The sequence below is a fragment of the Belonocnema kinseyi genome, chromosome 4 (genome assembly GCF_010883055.1).
Source record: "Belonocnema kinseyi isolate 2016_QV_RU_SX_M_011 chromosome 4, B_treatae_v1, whole genome shotgun sequence".
NCBI classification, from domain to species: Eukaryota; Metazoa; Arthropoda; class Insecta; order Hymenoptera; family Cynipidae; genus Belonocnema; species Belonocnema kinseyi.
This window is the reverse complement of record NC_046660.1, coordinates 150,572,002-150,596,877: the sequence shown is the minus strand read 5'-3', so window position 1 is coordinate 150,596,877 and position 24,876 is coordinate 150,572,002. Positions and strand designations below refer to the sequence as shown.

The 24,876-nt window shown below is 34.7% G+C and overlaps 1 protein-coding gene across 2 annotated transcripts in view; it reads left to right on the top strand.

Moving 5' to 3' along the window:
* The first annotated feature begins 1,762 nt into the window (after window positions 1–1,762).
* Window positions 1,763–24,876, top strand: part of LOC117171617 (protein PFC0760c) — a 229,377-nt gene continuing 206,263 nt past the window's right edge. For both annotated transcript variants that reach the window (XM_033359089.1, XM_033359090.1), the window contains exon 1: window positions 1,763–1,897. The gene's annotated coding sequence lies outside the window, so the exon portion shown is untranslated. The remainder of the gene's footprint in view (window positions 1,898–24,876) is intronic.

The following is a 24,876-nucleotide window of genomic DNA, read 5'->3' as shown; positions in this document are numbered from 1 at the left end:
AATTTGAGAGCCTTCCGCGTTGCTTGGCCGTACCTGAGTCCGCTACCCTCCCCACCCGAATCGACTTCTCGGCACTTTCATCACCAAGAGATAAATTGATTAAAAATCACTTTCATTTTATTAATTAAATATTGAAAGTGTAGTTTTGAATATAATGTTATTTCGAGAGAAACCCGCCATATTAAAAAGTATATCAGTCTACATTTCATAAACGAAAGTGTAAATTTTGCATTATATTTCTAGTGTTTAGGTAGAAAAAAAAAATTTTTTTACCGAAATCTACCAAGAAAAAAATGAATCAATAGTCACTTTAATTTTATTGATTAAATATTAAAAGTATAGTTTCGAATATAATTTTATTGCGAGTGAAACCCGCCGCATAAAAAAGTATATCAATCCACATTTAATAAACTAAAGTGCAATTTTTCATTATTCTTCAAGCGTTATGGTAGAAAAAAAAACTTTTTCACCGAAATATACCAAGAGATAAATTGATCAATAATCACTTCCATTATATTGATTGAATATTAAAAGTGTAGTTTTGAATATAATTTTATTTCGAGAGTAACTAGCCATATAAAAAGGTATATCAATTCAAAGTTAATAAATTAAAGTGCAAATTTTGCATTATTTTTCGAGTCCTTTGGTAGAAAAAAAATTTTCTCACCGAAATCTACCAAGAGATAAATCGATCAATAATTACTTTATTTTATTGATTAAATATTAAAAGTATAGTTTCGAATATAATTTTAATTTGAGAGAAACCCGCCATATAAAAAAGTATAGTCATCAACATTTAATAAACAAAAGTGCAAATTTTTCATTATTTTTCGAGTCATTTGGTAGTAAAAAAAACTTTATTTTCCCGAAATCTACCTAAAGATAAATTGATCAATAATCATTTCCATTTTATTTATTAAATATTAAAAGTATAGCTTCCAATATAAAAATTGATTTCGAAAGAAGCCCGCCTTATCAATATACTTAGCAATAAATATCGAATAAGCGAAATTGCAACCTTTGCATTATGTTTCAAAAGGTTTGGCAGAAAGAAAACCTTTCTTACAGAATCCTACATAATTTGGTCCAGAATAAATTGTAAAATAAGTATATTTAATGGCTGTAAATAAATCAAAATACTTTAATAACTTTAAAAATGCAGCAATATATCTTTATTATAATTTTAAATTTTCTCAAATATTCCATCATAAGCAAGGGCATCGTCTCGCTGAGGTATACGTATGTATAAATTCTCCAATTGTACCGACATTACAGTTTTCGCAAGGATAGTCTCAAATTCGGTTTTGCTTTTCATTGCTTTAAATAAAATTTTAAAATGGATTATATAAATATTTAACTACCTAGTACAAGGTTATTAATTCTGAAATAAAGAAATTTTATGATATATACCTAGCTATCTGTGTACGTGACAAGAAAAGATCAGTAGCGACCACTGGCGGTCGCTAAAAGAAAAAAAAAAGAAAGTATTTGGGAGAGAAACCCGCCATAAATTTTGGTTTAATTTTGACAATGCAAAAAACAAAATTTGATTTTATGCATTATTTTGCGAGTGGTTTTGCTGAAACTATTTGGAGGAAGTTACCGTTTCTTCTTGCGTCCTAGCTGTTATTTCTACAATCTCGAACTATCGTAACTCAATCCTTTATTTATTAGAATGCCTAATAAATAGCGGGACGATACTTAGAAGGCAGTGGTAGCGGTATGACCGACTTTTGAATAACGTATATGTGGAAGGGAGTTTGTGGCATCTTCAGTTGGACATTGACCTCCGTGAGATTCAGAGTTAGAAGGAGTTCAAGGGTGATACGCACAAATCATAGGGACGCCATAAAAAGTACATTATCTTTCTCTCTTGTTCAGTGTTTTAAAATACCAGGTAAGTGACGAACCTGCACTAACTTTATGTATTATTGCAACGTCAGGCAAGACCCGCATTCTGGGCATATTTTTAAACTGCATACGCTTAAAACGGTAGACACGAATTGCGCCCGCAGGCAGAGTTTTACCTGCTAGCCATAGGCCCCTCTTCATTTGCTTACTGAACTGCGCCCACAGTCACAATGCAATACCTATCCGAAAAATGAAGTCTTCTTCCTAGTTTTCGCTGGATAATATTGCCCTGTCCTTTGTACGTGATGAGAAATAAAATACATAATATACTTTTTTCTAATTTTGCAATTAATAATGTAAAAATATTATATTCGAAATCAAATGTATTTGCTGACCCCAACGAAATGTTATTTGCCTAAATAAGTTGAAATTTCGATGAAGTGCACTGTTAGAAGGCTGTGCCTTAATTTTTGGGGAAATATTCGGAAGTGTGTTTTCTGCCTTGCTTTTCTTCCATGATATTAGGAAGCCAGGAAAAAATTTTTTAGAATTACCGTAACCAGATTAATAAAACTTGGCAATTACAAAATGATTGCGGAAACTGTTTACTTAACATTAAATATTTGAGGCTTTTCTACTGGTGAAAATACCTTTAGAACATTGTCTTAGTTTCAAAAATTATAAATGTAAGCACAGTAAATTTTTAAAAATCTTGTCGTGCTTGTGTTTTTGTTTTTTAATTTTCCGAGCTTATCGGATTTTTTTCCAATATATTTAAACCAGTGAAAATATCTTAAACAACTGAAAAAATGCTGTCGGCATTCATGCGGGTTTCAGCATTGTTTTTTGAAAACAAAAAATTAATCAGATGACTGAAAAATTGGAAACTTTTAAGATCTCAAATAAAACATGAAAATTGCACATACACGGAATTATTAAAACTATTACAATCAAAAAATTTTAAAGCCTATTTTACTAACGCTTGAGTTAAAGGGTTTCATCAATCAGAACCAAATTAAATATACCTAATATTTAATTTAGTAAGTGCCTATAGAAATAATAAATGTTAATATTCATCAATAATGTCTAATAATTTGAGTATTCTGGTCTTATTACTTTTTCAAATTTGTTCTTGGGTGAACCCGGTTTTTCATCATAGGCACAGTCTAAGTCAAGTGTCGGCTAAGATGCGAATGTTATAAATTTATTTAATACGATATATGAAATTTTTTTCAATGATTTTGTAGGTACAAAATTATGAGCATGGTGTAGTCTGGAGTTCGTCTTCTACCGCTGTTATCCTTACACAGTTGTCGCGAGTGTTAGAGGTGACAACAGTCGCCTCTGGATGGTTTCTTAGAGCTATCATGATATTATTCTTGCTATAATTTACTCTATATTTAATCTATATTTACTTTATATTTGAATTATTATTATTTTCCACATATTTCAGTTATTATTAGGACCCTCATATTTCTTTGAGGCTCGAGATGTTTGACGAACAATGTGTCTAAGGTATTTTTATCAGAGTTGGATTTTCAATAATCTACGCGAACGTGTCCCTTCTCCCACCGTACTTTGTCCACGTGGACATATTTGATGAAAATATAGATATTATTAGTCATCAAAAGCACCCGTGTGGAAATAATTTCTGGCAGACAGGAATTATTCTAGCGCCACTACTGGATTTTTCATGGCTGTCTGTTCACGCCGAATTAGATTGGCGCTATCTATACCAACTAGATAGAAAAATCCATCACGCAGTTCTATGTAGACCTACTAATGTTGCTAGCCAGAATTTGACATCATATTAAAATAAAAAATTCGTCTAAAATCTAGCTTGGCTCTAGAAAGTACTTCTATTTGGACTTGGAAAAAGAAGGCGTCATTTAAAAACTAATTAATAAATATAACAAATTACATTTATTGCAGTGCTCAAATCGAAGGAAAAAGAAGAAATAAAGTTGCCTGTGTTGTCAGTGCTGTCTCATAGCGCAGATTTGTTAACTTAATTCATCACTGAATATCGATTGATCTGACGCACTATACATTGTTTATTGGTAAACTATTGAATGAAAGACAAAGCGAACATAAAAAATCTGCCCGCCTCGCGGGCACATCCTCGTGGCGCGCTACGCGTGCGGCTCGTTTCGCTCGCAAGTTTGGGCGCGCCTAGGGCGCGCGACGATCGAGTCTGGCGCTTCGCGCTCGAACATAATTACACCTCGCGCTTCGCGCTCGGATATTTATTCTTTGCATTTGGAATGCTTGAAAAAAACTTTATCAAAAAAATCTCTCTTAGATGGCAGTATTTATATGCGTCTTCATATTCTGAATTGTCTACTTAATTAAGTATAGTCAAAGATTAAGTTTCTCAAAGTTCTGTAGGCTTTGAGGCACACATTCTCATCGTGACACTCGCGCTGCACGCTCGATTTCCGACAGACATTTGTAAACAGGTTTTGTTGGATTTTTTTTTCTCGTAACTTTCGTCATTTTTCCACACATTTTTTTTATTTTACTTTTTCCAACGTTATTTTTTAACGAATAAAACAAAAAGGACGCATCCTATCAAGAAGTGATTCTTAACGAAATTGTAGATCTTTTTTGGGATAACCATTTTTGTTCATTCATATTTTTTTATATCCTACATAGTTTGTCCACAAAATGGAATTTTTTATTTGCCATTAATTTTTGTACAATCAAAATTTCAATTTTCGATTTTTGAAGAAAATCCAAAAATTGGTTATGATAATCTTGTAGGGATTTCAAAAAGAAATGTTTTTCTTCTCTTGACTTTTTTTCATATCGTGCGTTTTTCGGCTTTAAATTTTGACTTTCGGTTAATCAAAAAAATCTTGAAAACGCTTGAACTCTGAGAATTTTCTTTTTATCGAAAAAAGTCATAGGGATAAATTATTTGTTCTTTTCAATACTATAAATATCCGTACATAGAGTTTTCAAATTCAGAAAAAAGTGGTCTCAAAAATTTTCAAAATGCGCTCACTTTTTTAATTTTTATTAAAAATGGCTGGTTAACGAACTCGTCCTTTCTTTTAGGACCTAGAAAAAGTGTGCCAAAGATGAATTTGATTCGTTCATTTCTTCGAGAGTTATCGTGTTTACAGACGGACGGACAGACAGACAGACGCCATCGTGAAAACCTGATTTTCGAATTCAGGGGGTCTCGAAACGTGGAGATCCGTTGAAAAAGTGTGATGTCAAATTTCCGACAATTCTAATACTGTCTCAATCATTAATGATGAGAATGTAAAAATTATTACTGAATAAAGACATTCTATCGTTACTTTTTCTAGGAAAGTAATTTTCCCTTTCGTATGACATGTATCCAGTACTCATCTACATTAAAATGATATATTTCCTAACCTCAAATATTATGCAGTGCTACTAACAGCACTCAACCTTCATCATACAATGCAATTTCAAAACTGCTACCAAAAAAGTTGGCAACAATGACCGGAATGGGATTGCAAGAATCAGATTTTTGCCATGCCGCCATTCAGTGTGAATACTTTTCGTTTCGCGAACACGATGTTTGAAGTTTTCCAAATCCTTTTTCGATGTAAGGCCTATGGAATCAAGGCCCAACCTCAAAACTGGATTTTCTCATTTTACTCCATAAAAACTAGAATTACATATTTTCTAGATAATCAGGGATTAGTCCTCTTTTCAATTAAATCTTTATTCGAAGTAGAACATTGGCTAATTCCAATAGTTTTTGTATAAGTTTTTTTTTTATTCTAACCCCAGTATTTGAAAAAAAAACGTCTCACATAAAAGCTATTGAAATTAAACAATTTTTCACCTCGAGTAAAAATTTGATTCAGTGCATGAATAGACCCTAATGATTTAAAAAATATTTCATTCTAATATTTATGGAGTAAAATAAAAATTTAATTTTGAGGTTGGCTCCTGTTTCCAAAACATTTACAATTGACATTTTCTTTTTTATCAATAACATTTGGAAACATTTTGTCGAAAAAACACATACGAGCTATATTCCATTTTTCTTACAGAAATCTGGGATTTGTTAATATTCTCAACGTAGTTCCTAGTGCTTTCATGTCAGGAATGATATAATTATAAAAATAAGTATTAAATTTGCCATCTAGGTCGCATCTAGATCTACTAGATTCGACTAGATTCACTCAAACGCGCCAGTACCGCTGTTGTAGATAGCGGCTAGTCGATTGGAGCGTTATATTTGCGCACTGCCCCAGCATAGTTTTTCGAGATAGCGTCAGTATAGACTCGTGGCGGTCTAGACTGGAAAAGCGTAGCGCCATGAATTATTTCCACACGGGCAAGGAGTCCAAGAGGAGCATAATTATATTATGCCCAAACACAAGTGTCTACGTGGTATATGGATGGCCCCTAAGAGCAGTATGCCCAATTTGACATATTAGACATAGTCTGGTTTTTTAACCTATCATTCACGAAATTATTAATAATAATTATTGTTTTAGGCTTAAGACGGTTGCAGCCTTATATGTCGAAGGCATTTTTTGTTAGATTTCGATTTTCCATTTTTTAATAGTCTGCACGGGGCTGTCCCGGTGTATATCATCAATCACGCACACATTCTTGTAATGCAATCAAATGATCTAAAGTAAGCAATGTGCCTAATTTGACATATTAGGCAAAGTCTAGTTTTTACACCATCATTCACGGACTGGTTTGCAGCTGAGTGCATGATGGAAGAGCTAGAGCTTCAGTTGGGATCGGTCAAGGCATATAGAAAAATGCTCATTAGGTACCGACTCAGGGATCGAATCCCGGATCTGTAACTTCAAGTCTAAGTGCCTAACCAACGAAGCCAACGAGGCTTTATTTTTTGTGTTTGAAAGTTATTCTCCGGTGAATTCGGTTTCCATCATACCTTAACAATATAAATCTCAGAGTATTCTCAGGCGAAGTAGCTTGGCCGGTTTGAGACTATCTACACATTCGATTTGAATGATTTAGTCTCAATGATAGTCAGAGAGATTCGGATCCTTTTCAAGGTCCTTTTAGAGCTCCTTTTAAGAGTGATGCGACGGTAATATAATGTTCCTTTTGTATTCGTCACGTACCGGGCAGAGTTAATTACAGTAGTTGGCCGTCGCTAACCCGACTCACCCTTTTTAAAATTTTCTTCAAATTATTAATAATTTTTTTTTAAATTGATGAATATTCTCATTATACTTACTTATAATTATGTTTTATGTATGAATATACAAATTTCTAATTAAATTCAAAATGTTTTTTGTGTATACTGAGTCGAAATATAGTCTCTACTTTGACGCTCCAAGTGAAAGTATTGACCCTACTGTGCGGCTGTTTATTCTACTAGCTCCACGTAGCCACTGCTAAAGATATTTTCGTTCCATTTTGCTTCTGTATGAGCTACGCCCCCTACATTGAAGGTCTTGCCTCAATATTCTTGAGTTTTACTTATGTCTCATTTAAAGCTCCATATTCTCCGTAGAATTTAAAAATTTTCTTTTAACGCTCTTAAATTTTAACGCACAAAACATGTGGCCTCGTTGCCTCTACGCCTGCGCCCTCGTGACAGATACTTTGTTGTTTTCTCTAAAATTCCAGAGCCAGAGTTTGCGAAAGCAACAGTTTAATTAGTTTTAAATAATAAATATTAAATTGATAATATTGAAATGGCTTTTAGCGGAAAGAAGTTTGCTCTAATCTGGTGACTACAAGCAAAAGAAAAAATGCAAACCAGCGCTAACATTATAAAGAAACGTCAGAAGAAAAAGTTAAGAAAGATTTAAATCTTTTGTGTTGAGTTATTTCTGTACCACAAAAAATAACTACAAATTAGTTACCACAGATTCTGCAGAAATAGATTTTCCTTTCATACAATTTTCTTTTGAATTGAAGAATCACCAAATGAATAATTTTCGATTAAAGATTTAGAAAATAGGGCAAGGTCAAAACCTTAAAAATTGAATATTTTAAGATTAGATCATTAAAAATAATTTATACTTCAAAGCGTTCAAAACTAAGTAATTAAAAATTGCAAACTTTCAAAGCTGAAGCTGCTGAAATTCTAGAATTTAAAATTGTTATTACAGAAAATAATTATAATTTGAACTTCAAGCTAATTAGGCGAATTATTATAAAATCAATGAATGAATTTAATTCTACTAAACAAACTTTTAAACTAAATAATGATTTTAAATCGGAAATATTAAAAATGAAAATAAAATCTACTCCAGAACCTTGAAACTTAAAGTTTTCGAACTCCATTTTAAAGTGACAAAATTTATATTCACCAAAAATTATATCAAAATTTTTTATGATCAAAGCCTTTGAAATTTCAATTATTTGTGTTATATTCAAATCACATAAAAAATAATACTTTTTAAATTGCTAATTAAACTTTCCAAATTCAACCATTTTTCTTCAAATTTTAAAACATGAAAAAAAGTATAATTTCTTTTAAAAAACAATATATTTCGCTCTCGAGAAATTCTGCGATTTCATGTGGAGGTCCCTGCTGCCTTCAAATGGATTCGGTGAGCGATGATTGTTATTCGTGCGTTATTCACCAAAAAATTTACATTGATTACAGTTTACTTGCAAGCACTTTTAATAAGATCGACGATGGTTATAAATATATGCCAAAGGTTTGAATGTGATATGCAATTAAAATAAAAAGTTGTTTCTTTAAAATGTATTATTTTTACACAAATTTATTTATATATGCCGAGGGGTCGATCACTTCAATCTTCCTGATACATTCACTAAATATTACCATACACGTATTCTTTCAATATTCTTGGTATTCTTGATATTCCTAAATATTCCGAAGTATTCACAAATATTCTGATGCATTCTTCAATTTCCCTTTGCGCTCTACCACTTTTTAAAGATTTCAAATTATTTTTAAAAATGCCAAGAAATTTCAAAAGAGTTTGTGTATTATTGCGTAATTACAAAATATGTTCAAGTATTTAAAAGGATTTTAATGAATCTCAAAATAATTTAACGGGATTTAAAAATTCTTTTAAATTAAAACAGATTAAAGTTTATAAGATTAGTTCTATAAAATTAAATGCATATTTTTTTCCGTGTGAAAAATAACTTGAAACATTACGCATATATCACAAAGTCTTCTTCTTGCTCAACTTTTGTTAATTTTTCGTCAAATAATTTTATCCTGTACAGGAAGATAGAGTGTGGAGCGTTAAATTAGAAACATAAACTAAGCCTCTATTTTGACGACTTAAATAGAAGATTGGGAAATTTGTGTCCATAAGAGCGCTAAAGTAGGGGCAAAAATCGTATGGGAATATCCTCTAGTTTACAACCTTAGCCCCTGCAAATATTAGCGTGAAGAGTTTTTAAAGTAGGGTCTATATTTCGACTCGAAATCTCATTCCATTTACGAGAAACGTTGCATTAATTCCAGTTATAAAAATCAAAGCAAAAGTTAGATATCTGAAATCTTCGAAACCTGTAGATTCCGAATTTTTATGTTTTAGGCTGTTGACTATGAAATTTAAAAAATATTATTTCCAAATTTTAGCCCGAAAGCTTAACAAAGGACCCTTAAGTGTCAGCTACTCTATTGAGATGGGCGATTTCCATTTCATCGCGGTGTACCTGCTCGTCTTACCCTCTCCACTCGAATTCTCCTCACGTCCCTGACTGAGCAAGATTGTTATACCGGGCTTTGCCAGCAGAGGGGCCCCTTTGTCCTAATGAGGCATAAAATGCGATACATAAAAATGTTTTAGTTTTGAAATCAGCAAATTAAAAATATTATATTCAGAATCTATGTTTATTTGCGATTCCAATGATATGTAACTTGCAATTAAAATATTGAACTTAGACTAAGTTATGGCAGATATTAGTTTGTTTTGACCCTGACTAGATAGCATTATGGAATTTTCCGTAGAATAGTATAAATGCATCCGGTGGAAGTAATGCTCTTATATTTTCCATATTGTAATCTACTATAATAAGTATATTCATTTTAATTCTATTCCCTAGAAAGTGAAGTTTAATTTCCTTTTAATCAATTTCCCTTGTGTTTAATACACTAGTGTGGCCCTTATTTTTAAAAATCATTTCTTTTCAACCCCTAGTTCTGTTCGATAGCCCAAAAATCGACCATCATTTTTAATATTAAAAAATTATTGTGTATGTCTATATGTGTATGTGTATACTAAATAACGTATATTGTGTACTGTTTTGTTAAGAATTCGTATTTCTGGTTTGAAAATTCAAGTACTTGGTTTTAAGTATAATATTCGTCTAGGCAGTTGGGTAAAAATCCGTCTATTCTATTAAACTTTAAAAAAGCGAATTTTCTACCAAATAAACCGATGCATTTTCCACTATTCCCCGTGAAATTCCATAATGCTATCTAGTCAGGGTCAAAACAAACTAATATCTGCCATAACTTAGTTTAATTTCAATATTTTAATTGCAAGTTAAATATTGTTGGAATCGCAAAAAAACACAGATTCCGAATATGATATCTTTAATATGCTGATTGCAAAACTATAACATTTTAATGTATGGCATTTTATGCCTCATTAGGACAAAGGGGCCCCCCACTGGCAAAGCCCGCCACAGGAATCTCGCTCAGTGATCCCAGATTTAAAACGACGTTCACTCCACCCTATCGCAGGTGTTGTCCGTGTGAAATATATATTAGGAGACGATGTACATGACTGGGTTGCGCGCGCAACCCATTTCTCCTCTTCTGAATTTGAAAACTCGAAGGTGCACGATTGCCGGTCGAAACACTTCGGCGGTTCTATTCATACCTCTATCTGCTAACTGCTTTGACATAAAATCAAGAGAATGGGATTTTAATATTTTCACATTTCTATGTTGGCGATTCTCATGATATGAATACTTCGCTTCCAGCGAAATCGCGGTAAAATTTCAGCCACAACCACGTCTCACAACCGTGAGATAGGTGGTTACAGTCTGTAAAGGAATCAATACGACGATCCAGCAAAAGCCTCGTGCACCCTAAGAACACGGAGCGACCCAAGGACAACCGCCTTCTGCATTTTTCCCACAAGTGTTCTAGCATATTGTTGACACGCAGGGATGCTTTTTCGGCCACTAGCAAGTGAAAGCTTGGCACCTCCAAAAGCGCCGATGATAAGGACGATCAGTTTAACAGAATACTCCGGGTACAATTGTTGCAACTCCCTTATAAGGTCTCGATACCTCTCTTTCTTTTCATTCTCCTTGGCTATGATGTTTTTGTCAGCTGGTGCCGAAAATTCGATAACGAACATGGGTCGCTTCTCGAAGTCAAGAAGAACCATGTCAGGCCTCGAGTGGGCAAGAGAGAGAATTGTCGAGCATATAAAGTTCCAGTATATGCGGCACTTCCCATTCTCGACAATCGACTCAATTTCCCTAGGAGCATTTAGAGGAGCGATATTAAGGTGAATGCCGTAGGAGTGACAGAGATGGCAATAAAGAAACTCTTAGTGCCGCATTGTGCCTTTGAATGTAGGTCGTTTCCGCGTGAGTTTGAAAACTAGATAGTAAGTGAGCTAAATGCTCGGGGTTGCATGGCACGCCCTGCAGCTATCATCGGGAATGTCTTGGCTCAAAATGTGGCGACGGTATGTTAAGATGGAAATGACACCGTCTTGGCAAGCAAAAATGAAACCCTCTGTACCAGACTTCAATCCGGGCGATTTAAGGAAAGCAAACGTTAGCTCACAAGACATTGACTGATCCTTCACATTTCTGTGGAAGATACCGCGCATTTTCTTATCCAGGAGCTGTTCACGAAATTTTTCGTCTTGTGCTTTCTTAATCCGGGCTCTCAGGAGTGAGTACTCGAGATAGATAAGATTTGATGCATTTTGCTCACCCCTAATATTGAAGTCAAGTCCGAGTGTTTCAGCAGCCTCCTCCGCTGCTTTGTACAGAAAGCGGTTGTCCTTAAGTCGCTCCGTGTTCTTAGGGTGCTCGAGGCTTTTGCTGGATCGTCGTATTGATTCCTTTACAGACTGTAACCACCTATCTCACGGTTGTGACACGTGGTTGTGGCTGAAATTTTACCGCGATTTCGCTGGAAGCGGGTGCAATTTTCCAGATTAGCACCCGCTCCCGGCGAAATCCTGCGGTTGCCCCTGTGACAAATTTTTAATTACATATATATTACAATAAACAATATTTAATTTCCTCTCCTTTGCCTTTCTTTACTATTAGTATAACTACTCCTTCTTTCCATAACTCTGGCCACTCCTCTCCTCTCCATACTCTATTACACATTATCCATGCCCATTCCTCTAGTTCCTCCCCTCCATATTTCCATACTTTATTTGGAATATCATATATACCTGGTGCCTTTCCATCCTTTATTATTTCTAAAATCTTAACTATTTATTTCCTTGTTATGTGCTCCTCCTCATCTCTTCTCTGCCATATTTTTTTCCCTTTATAACTTTTGCCTCCACTCCTCCTAGCAAATCCAAACTAATATTTATTCTATTCTACCATTTCAATATCTTGGTTTACTCTTTTTCTTTTTTTCTTTCTCTATTTACTACCTTCCATATATCTTCTTCTGTTCTAGCCTTCTCCACCTCTTCCTCAAACCTTTTATTCTCTTCCTCTTTCTTTTGATAACACAACTCAGTATACTATTTCCTTTGTCCTATATTCTTCCCTATTTCTTTTTACTTTTCTCCACTCTCTTAATTCCTTTTTGACCTCCTTTTTTTCTCTTTACAGTCCTCATTCCACCCTCTGTTATTCCCCCCTTTACTAACTTCATTTTTGTTTGTGCACTCTATTCCTATTTTTATTTCTCCTATCATTTTCCTGTCTCCTTGTCCACATTTCCCTCTCCCATTTTGATATTTTAGATTCTTTCTCTAAATTGTTCTTTTACATGCCTTGAATAATCCCGTTTTCCTACATTTTTTACATTTGCTCCCGTTTTATTCATATTGCTATTGCTTTTTTCCCCTTCTAATGTCACTATTAAGGAAAAGTGATCCGAATGAATATAATCACCTACTTCTAGTTTATTAACCTTCTCTCTTACCTCATCACTAAGTATCACATAATCAATTACCGTACCCTGTTAACCTCCTGAGCTTGTATATTCTCCTTTCTCATCTCCTTCTATATTACCGTTTAAGATATACCATCCCAACTTCTTCAAGATCTTCAACAACTTTTTTCCCTCCCTATTTAGTACCTCATCTTTGAATTTTCTTCCTCTCTCTTCTCCACATTCCCTTCCTACTCTTTTGCCTGTTCTTGCATTGAAATCCCCACCTATCATCAGCCCAATCTCTTCTTTATTTTGCTCAATCATTTCTTTCATCTCCTCTGCTTTCTCCTGCATATCACCGTTGACATAAACCCCCACAACCTTCCACTTCTCTCCTTCTATCTTCAACTCTTCTCCTATTATTCCTTCTTTTTGTTCTTTCCACTCTTTTCTATCTTTCCCTGTTATACATTCGTTTCTTACTCTCGTCACCATTTCTCCCATTGCTCTGCCATTTTTATTCTTCCTGTTTGCATTTAGCACTTGCCATTTGTAACCTCTAGGTAACCTTCCCCGCACCCTTTCCCATCCTTTTTTAGCTAGCCACGTTCCCATCATTATGACTGCATCATATTGTGTCAAATTTCCCATAAACTCCCTATCCTTTCTCTTCAATCCTGCTATATTCCAGTAACATATCTTCCATTCTTCCCTACCTTCGTTTCTCGTACTTTTTGTCTTATTGCTGTTTTTTATTGTCCTATATCCCGTTCCTTGCTCTCCTAGTTTCGCTGCATCTCATTTTGTTGTATCTGTTCCCTGTTTTCATCCTAATCCCACCATACTCCGTCTATCTGTATTCTCCCATACCTAACCCAGGTTCTTTTTCCCTTTCTTCTTTCTTCTTCCGCTATTTTCCTCAACTTATACTGCATCTTCCTTTCTACCCATGCAAAATCACCCTCTATTCTCCCCGAGCTTCCATATAACATCCTCTTCTTTGTCATCACTCCCACCTTATGTTCCCATTTCTTTAGTCGTACCAGTACCATTTTTTACCCTATTCTCCTCTACCTTCTTATTATTATCTTCCTGCTTCTCCCCTAGCTTTTTTCCAATGACTGCATCCTCTTTTCTAACTTTTCGCTGACTTCTTCGCATTTCTTTATTTCTTTCTTAAGTTTAGCCATTTTTGCCTAATTTCCTTCTTTAATTCCTCTCACCTTTTCTCCTGCTTTGCTTTATAAATCCCTATCACCTCTATTATCATTTCACGCATTTCCTTTCGTCTTTCCTCTTTCATCGGAAGTTCAGTTTCATTTCCGCTTTCTTCATTCCCCATACTATTACCATTCTTCCCTACCATTTGATTTTTATGTTTATAGAACATTTTAACTTTTTTAGAAGATTCTTCTTTCAAACTATCTGTACATTTTTAAGAGCTTGAAAATCTTATTAAACTTTAAGAGTCTATTGATTCTATTAAATTTTCAAGAGTTTCAAAATGTCATCATATTGTTAAGAGCTTAGGAATTTTACCACAATTTTCGTTAGATTCACTGTTTATACCTTATACAATATTTATATTTTAAATGTTCATTTTGTTAAACACATTTTTTCACTCAAAATAAAGAAATTCGAATACAGATTATAATTTTTGTGGAAATACTTTTTTAAAACTATTTCACATTTTCAATAGTTTAACAATCAATTAACGATTTTCAGAGCTTACAGATATTATCATATATTATTAGATATTATCATAGATATTATCATATTTTTAAGCGTTTCAAAATTTCATCACATTTTGGATTATATGCACTGCTTATACTTTATATACTGCTTAAATTTCAAAAATTAATCCTGTTGCAAATTATTTTCATTGATTCGTTTCTGTTCTTTGATCAAACAAAATAAATTCTTTTCACATTGAATTCAACAAACAATTAATCTTTCAGGAGACATTTATTTAAACCATTATAAAAACATGAATATTTTTTGACGAGATAAGTCTTCATATATTGTTTGATTTCTAATCAAAACGTCATATCTCATGAAAATTTAGTGCAAAAAACTCACCAGAACTTTCATTTGTACCGAGTGGGCAAAAAAATTGAGGGTGTCCTAGAGACGTCTTTGGGACATCTCTAAGATGTCGAAGGTCTAATGTATTTTTTGGAAAACTAGTAAAACATACGTGGAATTATAATTAAAACTGTGATGATCCGTTTTGTTCCCTCTTTATAAATTGTCTCAGCGGACGCTTCTGTCTAGCCAGAGTAAGGTTTTAGAGACAATTAAAAACAGATCTTTCAAGTTACAATAATTATTAAAGTATTTATCCCCCTACTGATCGTACAAATTTAACTTAAGTCCTAGTGTTTTGTGTGGCGGGTGTATGTATGTGTGAGTGTGTGCATGTGTGTGTGGTATAAGCGAAGTTTTAATGTTATATGTAGCTGTTGTGTGTAACGCGGTTACATCATAAGGTTGTGTGTGTGACTCTAATTATTTTGAATTTCATTTGCTCTTAGTTAGATGCTATTTGGAACAATACTGGACGGATGCGAATTAAACACGATTCCCTTGCGTGTTATTCCGGTACCTGGAATTACGAACACGGAAATCAACAATAATCGGTTTTACAAATTATTCGCGCCCTAAATATTCCCCTCTACGGTATGTACGGTAATTGCGGAAACAGAGGTTGAGGTAGGGGACGGTATAGTGGGAAGCAATATTTGCGTCAGTAATGTGTCGGTAAGTCTATTGTAAACGGTATCCATAGGTGCGCCTATAGGTTAGCATTTATATCGGCTAAAATGACATCCACAGGTACTTCTGTTGAGTACGATTTTATGCCACAGTATTTCTATAAATGTCGATAAAGTCGGGAATGGCAATAAATTACAACTACAGGTGCTCCTGTCAGTTAACATTTATGTCTTCGATTTTTGTAAGGGCAGGAAGCGCCTGTTCGTTACAGAAATCGTATACGCATCCGTACCGTAATATCCGTAGCGTCGGTTAGATAGGTAATGTCTCTTTTGTCAGTATTGCGCGAAATGGCAACCACAGGTGCGCCTGTTGGCTGGCATTTATGAGGCTTTTGGAATTTGAAATCACACTGAGAATTACAAGTATAGGTGCTCCTATTCCTTACGATTCTCGTCTGTACTTTTACGAGGGTACGAGAGTCTTCCCTGGGCACGAGCTCTTGAATTAAAATATTGTAAATATTGTACCATTTTTTACCTAGAATATATATATATATATATATATATATATGTATTGAGTAACAATATTACATAATTTTCGGTAGGTGGTCATTAATCCAATTTTCCAACGACTTTATTACCGCATTAGAACTTCCGTAATGTTAATATATTTTCTACTAAATGTCCGAAAATGTTGTACAGGAAAACTGTTTAATTCTTTAATTAAAAAAACAACAGACTAATTATTCTGTGAGACAAGAAAGTTCAATTGAAGTGCGTTTTTCATTCATTAAGGGCATTACAATCAGTTCCTAATTTAAAATTTAAATTACATAAAAAATATAATAAATTGAAAGTTCATGAATAAGAATATTACATCTTTGTCAGATAATTAGAGCCTAATTCTGTGTAGCATATAGTCTGTATTCAGATTCACAAATTGGTCAATTTCTATACTCTTTGTGGAAAACGATTTTTTAGTAATCTAACACAAGGATTGAAAAAAATTATACAAAAAGTATTGAAATAAACCAATCTTCTATTCGGAATACAGACTTTATTCAAAACGGGAGTAGGCCCTGCTGTATACAACGAAGATGTAATATTAGTATTTATTAAGAAAAATAATAATTTTGAGATAAGGGCCTAGTTCTAACGCTTTTAATGTTTAAAAAACCATAAAATAGTTTTATTTTCATTGTTACAGTTGATTTGTTAACATTTATAATAAGCAATTTCCTCTTTCCCATAATCTATTTTGAAATTAAACTTTAGTCCGCTTATTGTCAAGAATAAATTTCCGCCGAAAAAGCAAATCGGCATTTTTGTAGATGATCTTATTCCCCTCTCAGAGACCTAGGCTTATAGACATATAAAACTTATAAACTAAAACTAATTACTTTTTGACATGACATTATTGTTTTAGAGCAGAAGACGACAAAATAATAGGCTCTAAAAACGTGACTTATCAACTAAAAGGATAAACACTTTCAGAGGACTTTACTACTTAATATCAAAAGAAGACTAAGTCTTGCGTATTTTTGATATTTGAATTACCTGCGCTGAATTAATCACATAGTAGTATGTCTTCGAGAGTAGAAACGGACGCCAATATCTCATCGCACCGTGTTTTTATTTTGTGAACGCATTTACGGAGAAGCCATCACATACCCTTTCCGTTTACTGAGTACTGAGCATGTAGAGCATGGAATGCTTTGAAAGCGACATTTATAGCCCTCCGAACTAATTCCACTTTTCAGTCAATTCCATTTATGAAAACATAGTAGATCAGCCAGATCACTTACTCGTTTACATAGACATTTTTGTATGATTATATAGAGGTTATATATAAAATACGAGTGAAAATATGTCATTTTAGTACTCTTGAAACCCATCAGGGATGATTTTTTGAATGCTAAGAAGTAACAAAAAAATTGACTAGCAGCTTCTCGGTGGTGCCAAAGTTGATTGGCAGGCTGTCAAACGAGTAAAAAATTCGAGTGAAAAGACGTCATTTTAGTACTCTTGAAACCCATTAGGCATGATTTTCTAGGGGCACAGATCTAACAAGAAATTTGACTGGCAGTTCCTGAGTGGCGCCAAACTCGACTGGCAGGCGGTCAAACATAAAAAAATGACAGGGTGAAATTTAGAACGTTCATTTTGGTACTCTTAAAACCTATTGGGGATGATTGTTTAGGTGCAAACAACTAGCAAGGAGTTTTACTGACAGCTCCTGAGTGGTGCCAAAGTTGACTGGAAGGCTGTCAAACATGTCGAAAATTCGAGTGAAAAGACGTAATTTTATTACTCTTGAAACCCATTGAGAACGATTGTTTGAATGCTGAAAACTAAAAAAAATTTGACTAGCAGCTTCTCGGTGGTTCCAAAATTGACTGGCAGGCTGTCAAACATTTCAAAAATTCGAGTGCAAAGACGTCATTTTAGTGCTCTTGAAACCCATTGGGAATGATTGTTTGAATGTTAAGAAATAATAAAAAATATGACTGGCAGCTTCTCGGTGGTGCCAAAGTTGACTAGCAGGCTGTCAATCATGCCAAAAATTGAAGTGAAGAAACATCATTTCAATACTCTTGAAACCCACTGGAAATTATTGTTTGAATGCTGAGAACTAACAAAAAATTCCACTGCCAGCTCCATAGTAGTGCAAAAGTTGACTGGAAGGCTGTAAAGCATTTGAAAAATGACAGGATTAAACCCGAGAAACAAACTGACCTAATTAAACCATTACTTGGAGGCGCCTTCAAACTTTTCACGTTATAATGTTCTGATTGGAAGGCTGTCAAACACGTCAAAAATTCCAGTGAAGAAGCGTCATTTAAGTACTCTTGAAACTTATTGGGAATAATAAAATGAGTACTAAAATAACGGCTCTAATTTTCATCTTGCCATTTTTCATATGCTTGACAGCCTACCAGTCCACTTTGGCACCATCGAGAAGCTGTCAGTCAAAAAGTTGGTTAGTTCTTAGCATTCAAACAATCATTTCCAATGGGTTTCAAGAGCACTAAAATAACGTCTTTTCACTCGAATTTTTGACTAGTTAAACGACAAATTGTTGCAAAATGCACGAACAGCTGCTAGCCAGTCAACGAGTTTCGAACTGTTGACTATGAAAACAAAAGAATCTAAAAATTTGGTGAGTACTAAAATGACGTCCATAGAATTGTCGCGAGCTCCCGGAATAGCAAGTTCTGCGCGACGGCAGCGAACGTGGCAGTGCCGGTCGCGGTTAAATTCTCTCTATGCAGTAATTGAATAAGGTTCTGCTTTGATAAAATTTGTAAAATCAGATTACAAAAATGATGGTTACTTGTTTCAAATAATAGTTACAAGAAACTTTTTTGAATTCAATGAAGAAGTTTCAGGTGGGTTTAATTGATGTCCTTTAGATGTAGACGGTACAGATACGGATTCAACACATAATTTAAAAAAATTCAGATTGTACAGTTTGAAATGATATATAAACAGGGCAAACAAGGTCATTTTTTTACGAAAATAAGGGAATGCATTTTTTTCCATGAGATTAATTATGTTATCCAATACAAAATTCAAATTCCTTCAATTTTAAATAAAAATACATTAAGTTCTTCCCAATGTAATTGAATTTTTACCTCGATAACGAATTTTTAACGAAAGAGCAGAGTTGTCAAGTTGTCAAGTCAAAATCGTTAGAAAAAAATGTTAAATTACTTATAAAACTTTTATCTTTTAAATCCCGAAAACTAACTTGTAATGAAATAGTGGAATTAAAAAAATTGTAATCAACCAGCTGCATTTTAAACCAAATAGTTGAGAAATTTGAAGTAAAATAGACGCATTTTTAAGAGTGTAATTAAATTTTTAGCCTAATAGTTACATCATCGAGCAAAATATAAAACTCTAGTTTCTAAGTGTGCATTTTCTATACGAAAAAATTACTTTTGAACCAAAAAAATAGAACTTTCAAATAAATAGAGGAATTAACAGCCTTAAATGTTGAACTTTTAGCAAATGGATCGTTTTCAACAAAACAAAACACTACCAAGCTAGTGTTCCTCAATTCAAGCCAGGAAACAAAAAGATATATAGTTTAGAAAAATAGATATAAAGGTTAACTGTCTCAAAGTCACATTAACCTAAAATTTTGAGCAGACTGGGCTGCAAATATTGATTAAAAAATATGAAGAAAGAACTATGAATATAAAGAAAGAAGAATTTTGTACTTACTTCATTTCTTTCTCTACTTGACATTCTTCATTTCTACGCTCTTCTAATCATTAAGTCAGAATGGCTTTGTGACCTAATCTGAAACCTCGTTGATGGTCCTAATTTAAAGTAAGAAACTAAAAATTGACGCAGGAACTGCACTCTTCTTGGAAGAAAAACTGACGAGTATATAAAGTATAAGTATAAATATAAGGCATTAAAGATTTTTATACATACGTAAATTTGGTTTCTGTCCATTTCTGTCCTTCGTTTTTCAATTCTCATTAGACGGCGAAAATAATGAGATTCTAATTACTTTTAAAGCCGATCAGAGAAGCCAGACGTAACCTCCAATAAACTAAAAACACAATTACTGTTTGAAGCAATAGAATTCGCTCCAAAAGCATGAAATTTTTAAAATCTAGTAGGATTGTGTATAAGAATGCATCTCCTAAGCGTAAAATGTTTGCTTTGCACAAATATTATCAATTAAAAAATAAAAAATCATGTTAAAAATGTCAAAAAATTATTTTTCACCAGAACCTTATGTGTGGAAATTAATCCTGACATTGAAAAATGAGCGATGCTATGTTGTAACAAGCTTTTGCCCTCATTATTATGCCAAAGACAGTCAATAAAAGTACCCAAATTTGCTTAATTATTAGAAATTAAAATTGGTATATTTCTTGCTTGCTTTGTAGTATTCAGAAAAATTTTGTCGGCCCTAGGTACACAAAGGGATTCAATTGAAAAGATCCCAGTAATAAGCGTTGAATTCAGAAAAATTAAGAATTTGTATTCCTATGAATACGCGATTTTTCCTCCGTCTAAAAATCACCCAGCGGGAACAGAAAAAGTGCAAATCCCGTTCCTCTCAATCGACTTAGTAAAATTTACGAAAGAATTTATTTAACCTATTTTTCATTATTAAATACTTTTATAACTTATAAATTCGAAAAATATTCAAATTTATAATCATTCATATTTTTATAATTTATTGGAACGTGTTAAAAAATGCATTTAAGAAATCTATTTCAATGTGTGAAATAAAATAATTTAAACTCTTGAGAGTTTAATGTTAGAATATGAATATTCTATCATCTTGTCGATTGGAGGGCCCTTTGATGTCGAAGGTGTCAGATTTTCCACCAATCACAGCTTATGTGTCAGTGATTTTAAAATATCTTTTCCTGTGACAATGCTTTGTTTTGGTTAAGTGCACATCGAAAATAGAAGTCGCGAAATATTATTTGAAAAACATTATAAACATTATAAAAACATTTAAAACAAAAACTTCGTATGCAGAATTCATTGAAAAAAGATTTTAATTTAGTCATGTTTACTAAACAATTCGTAAATATGTACGATTTTAAAATATGTTAAGAATTGTACTTACTGGTTTCCTTCAACATACTACTGACTACAGACAGGTGGTTTAAATACGGTTTAATGTTGTGATTTTTGAGAATTCTTCCTATTTGTTCTGTGACACCTTGGATGTAGGGTAGGGTGGTGGTCATTTCTCTCTCTCTTTCTTTCGTAGGTTCTGTTGACTTGCTTTTTTGAGTGTGTTTTCTTATTGCTTTATCAATTTGTTTGTTTGTGTAATCGTTCTGTAACACGATTTGTTTAACGTTTTGTAATTCCTTTTGCAAGTTATCATTGTGTGTTAGGGAGACATCTCTGTATACAAGGGAGTTGATGACTAATTGTTTTTGAGATGGGTGATGGTGAGAGTTTCTAGATGTTCCATAAAGACATTGGCTATTACAGGTGAGATTGGGGATCCCATTGCTGCCCCTGAAGTTTGTTCGTAGAACTGTTTATTGAACGAGAAGTAAGTATTATTGAGACCGTGTTCTATCAAAGGTACAAGCTCGGAAGGGAAGTTTGTGAAATATTTAATAATATCAATTGTATCTGAGATTGGTACTTTCGTAAAAAGAGATACTATGTTGAAACTCATTATGATGTCTTGGGGTTAAATGTGAATCTGTTGTACCTTTATAATAAAGTCGAATGTGTTTTGGACGTGAGTGATGGAGTTTCCTGTAAAAAGATTTAGTTTTTCAGCGAGGAAACGTGCTAGGTTGTAAGTTGGTGAGTTTATTGCGCTGCCGATCGGTCTGAGTGGAATGTTTTCTTTGTGGATTTTTGGGAGCCCGTAAAGTTTTGGAGAGATAGCATTAGTAGGTATTAGGTTACAAAACGTTAAACAAATCCTAATACAGAACAATTACACAAACAAACAAGTTGATAAAGCAATAAGAAAACATACTAAAACAAGCAAGTCAATAGAACCTACGAAGGAAAGAGGAAGAAAAATGACCACCACCCTACCCTACATCCAAGGTGTCACAGAACAAATAGGAAGAATTTTCAACAAACACAACATTTAAACCATATTTAAACCACCTGCGAAAGTAGGACAACTATTGAGTAACTCTAAAGATAAAAAGGCACCCCTCAGTGATCGAGGAGTTTATAAAATCCCTTGTTCTTGTGGCAAAGTCTATATTGGAGAAACCGGGAGAGCGGTGAGCCAGCGTATTAAGGAACATGAGAGTAAAGTCAGGCTAAAACATTTCACGCAATCATCACTAGCTGAAAATAATATCGAAGCACGACATAACATTTTATTTCATGAAAGAACAGTCATTGCAAAACGCACAGCGAATTTCCAAGAACACATAGAGAGGCAATAGAAATCTTAAAACACCCTAATAACATCAATAGGGACAATGGATATCATACCAATCCGATTTGGCTTTCCGTTTTCCCGGATTTAAAAAAAAAGACTTGAATGGCCAATCAAGTTCGACCAGTCCCCACGGTGCAGCGCGGCGCTCTGGAAATCGTAGTGTTTTACACGAGTGAAACCTGAAATATCTCTTTTTATCATCTTAGAGATTACATAATGAAAAGTAATTTCTGAAAGCAGTGTACCGGTAAAAATGCTAGCTAGCGCAGAACCGGAAAACACGGTAGAGGGGATGATTTGATCGGAAAAGGTTTCTTATTTAATGAATAACAACTCAAAAATTTTAAAACAAGTACGATTTGGAGTGTTATTTTATTATTTACACATAAATATAAGTTTGATCCGGACAGTGTCTCCAATCGAGTCTAATAACTTAAAGTTAAAGCTCAACCCTCAGATGCTCCACGAACTTCACGAACTTGCGGTAAAAAATTAACATATCTACTAATGTAACTGGGAGTGGGGGAGTTATTGTTAATATTTTTCAGAGATCAGCAATTACTTTATCAGCTTATGGGTGGATCAAGGGCGTCAGCAATTAAATAATTTCAGGCTCAAGTTTCGGCTTAACTGCGATCCGATGAACACACTCGACAAAAAATAATCAAAATATATTCGGAAACTAGGCACTTCGGAAATCACGAACGGAAAGAGAGTTCTTCTTGCTCATTGTCGTACGAGTTTTGCGCAAAAGCCATTACTTACGGAATTTATAATCAGGGCGGTAGCTATAGAGGTCTCGATAGCGATGCTGGAGATCCAGTACGAATCCTTCTCTAACCAGAAAAAACAAGATAGAATGCAGGTGGAATGATAAAATCAATCATTTTTTAAACGCCTCCTGACGTCAACCAAAATTACGATAGTATTGCTGCGATGATTTCCGGACAAGGAAGGTGTGAGAGGAGTGTGAGGGTGGAAGTCTAGGCGGTGAGTAAGGTTGTGAGGGGTACATTGGGAAGAAAAAAATTAATTTACATTGTAGTTGGGGGGGGGGGGGATTTGACTAAATAGAGAAAGTGAGGTTAGGTTTGCAAGGGAGCGGGGTAGTTTCGTGTTTAGGTTTTTGGGTCATTGTGGCGGGCAAGGTAGGTTCTTGTAGTGATGAGGAATGTTAGGAGTAAGAAAAGGGTAGCTAAAGGAGATGTGAGAGGTGAAATAGGGTAAAAATACCGAAATTTCAGGGTGGTAAGCGGCAGCAGCCTTAAGTGATATCTGTGGGCGGCAGTGAGTACTTTGGTGTATGGATACGTTACAGTTACCGAAGGACGAGCGGGAGGTGGGCAGCGAGAGTACTGGCAGTGCTGGTAGTGCAGTAGATAGGGAGGAAATTTCCAGAAAGACACTAGGGCCAGTTGTGCGTGGCACGGTGTCAAGTGGAGCGAGAGGGAGGGGGAAGATTTGGAGCGGAAGAAGCGATCAGGCAAGGGAGAGAGCGTCCAGTGCAAGTGAACACGTAGGTCACCGCCCTCCCCCAATGGAGGGGAAGATGGAGAAGGAAGCTATTGGGGTGCCGATAAGCGAGATTAGAAGGATAAGGGAGGACGTAAGGGGACTATGGAGCAGCTGGAAAGTATGAGGGAGGACGTAAAGGGTAAGAGATAAGAGATGGGAAATGGAAGTAAAAGGGGAAAAGTAGAAGGACTGCAGAGGAAGTTGGTGTCGGTAAGGAAGGAAAAAGAGGATAAAATAAAGAAGATGGAAGAAGATATTAGGATGTGAAAGGAAAGGGCGGAAAAAGGCTGGAGGAGCTGGAGGGCATGTCGAGAATGGAACCAGTGGACAGGAGGGAGGGTGACAAGCAAGGTATTTGGGAGAAAGTGGAGATTATATAGAAGAGAAAGTGGGAGAGCGTAGGAATGAAATGGAGGAGAGAGCGGATAGGGAAAGGATAAGGGCAATGGAGTTGAGAATGGAGGTAAAAGAGAAGGCGGATAGGAGAAATAATATAGTGATAAGAGGATTGAAGCTGGATGGAAGCGCTGCTACAGAGCATAGGGTGCGTAAAAGGCAAGGTAGGGAAAGTTAGGATGGAGGGGAGAAAGGAGAATAAAGTGGCGGTGGTGGAATTGAAGAGCTGGGAAGAAAAATTGTGGGTAATGCGTAACAAAAATAGGATAAAGGGCAATAAGGTCTTTATCGATCAAGATTTGACGAGGAAGAAAAGGGAGATTTAGAGAATGCTAAATGACAGGGCTAGGAAGGAGAGGAGCGAATGGAGAGCAGTGAAGATAGGGTATCGGAAAATAAAAATAGACGAAAAAATGTGGATATGGGACGAAGAGAAGGCGGTGTTGTAGGAAGTGCAGGGGAATTCGTTTTGGTGAAAG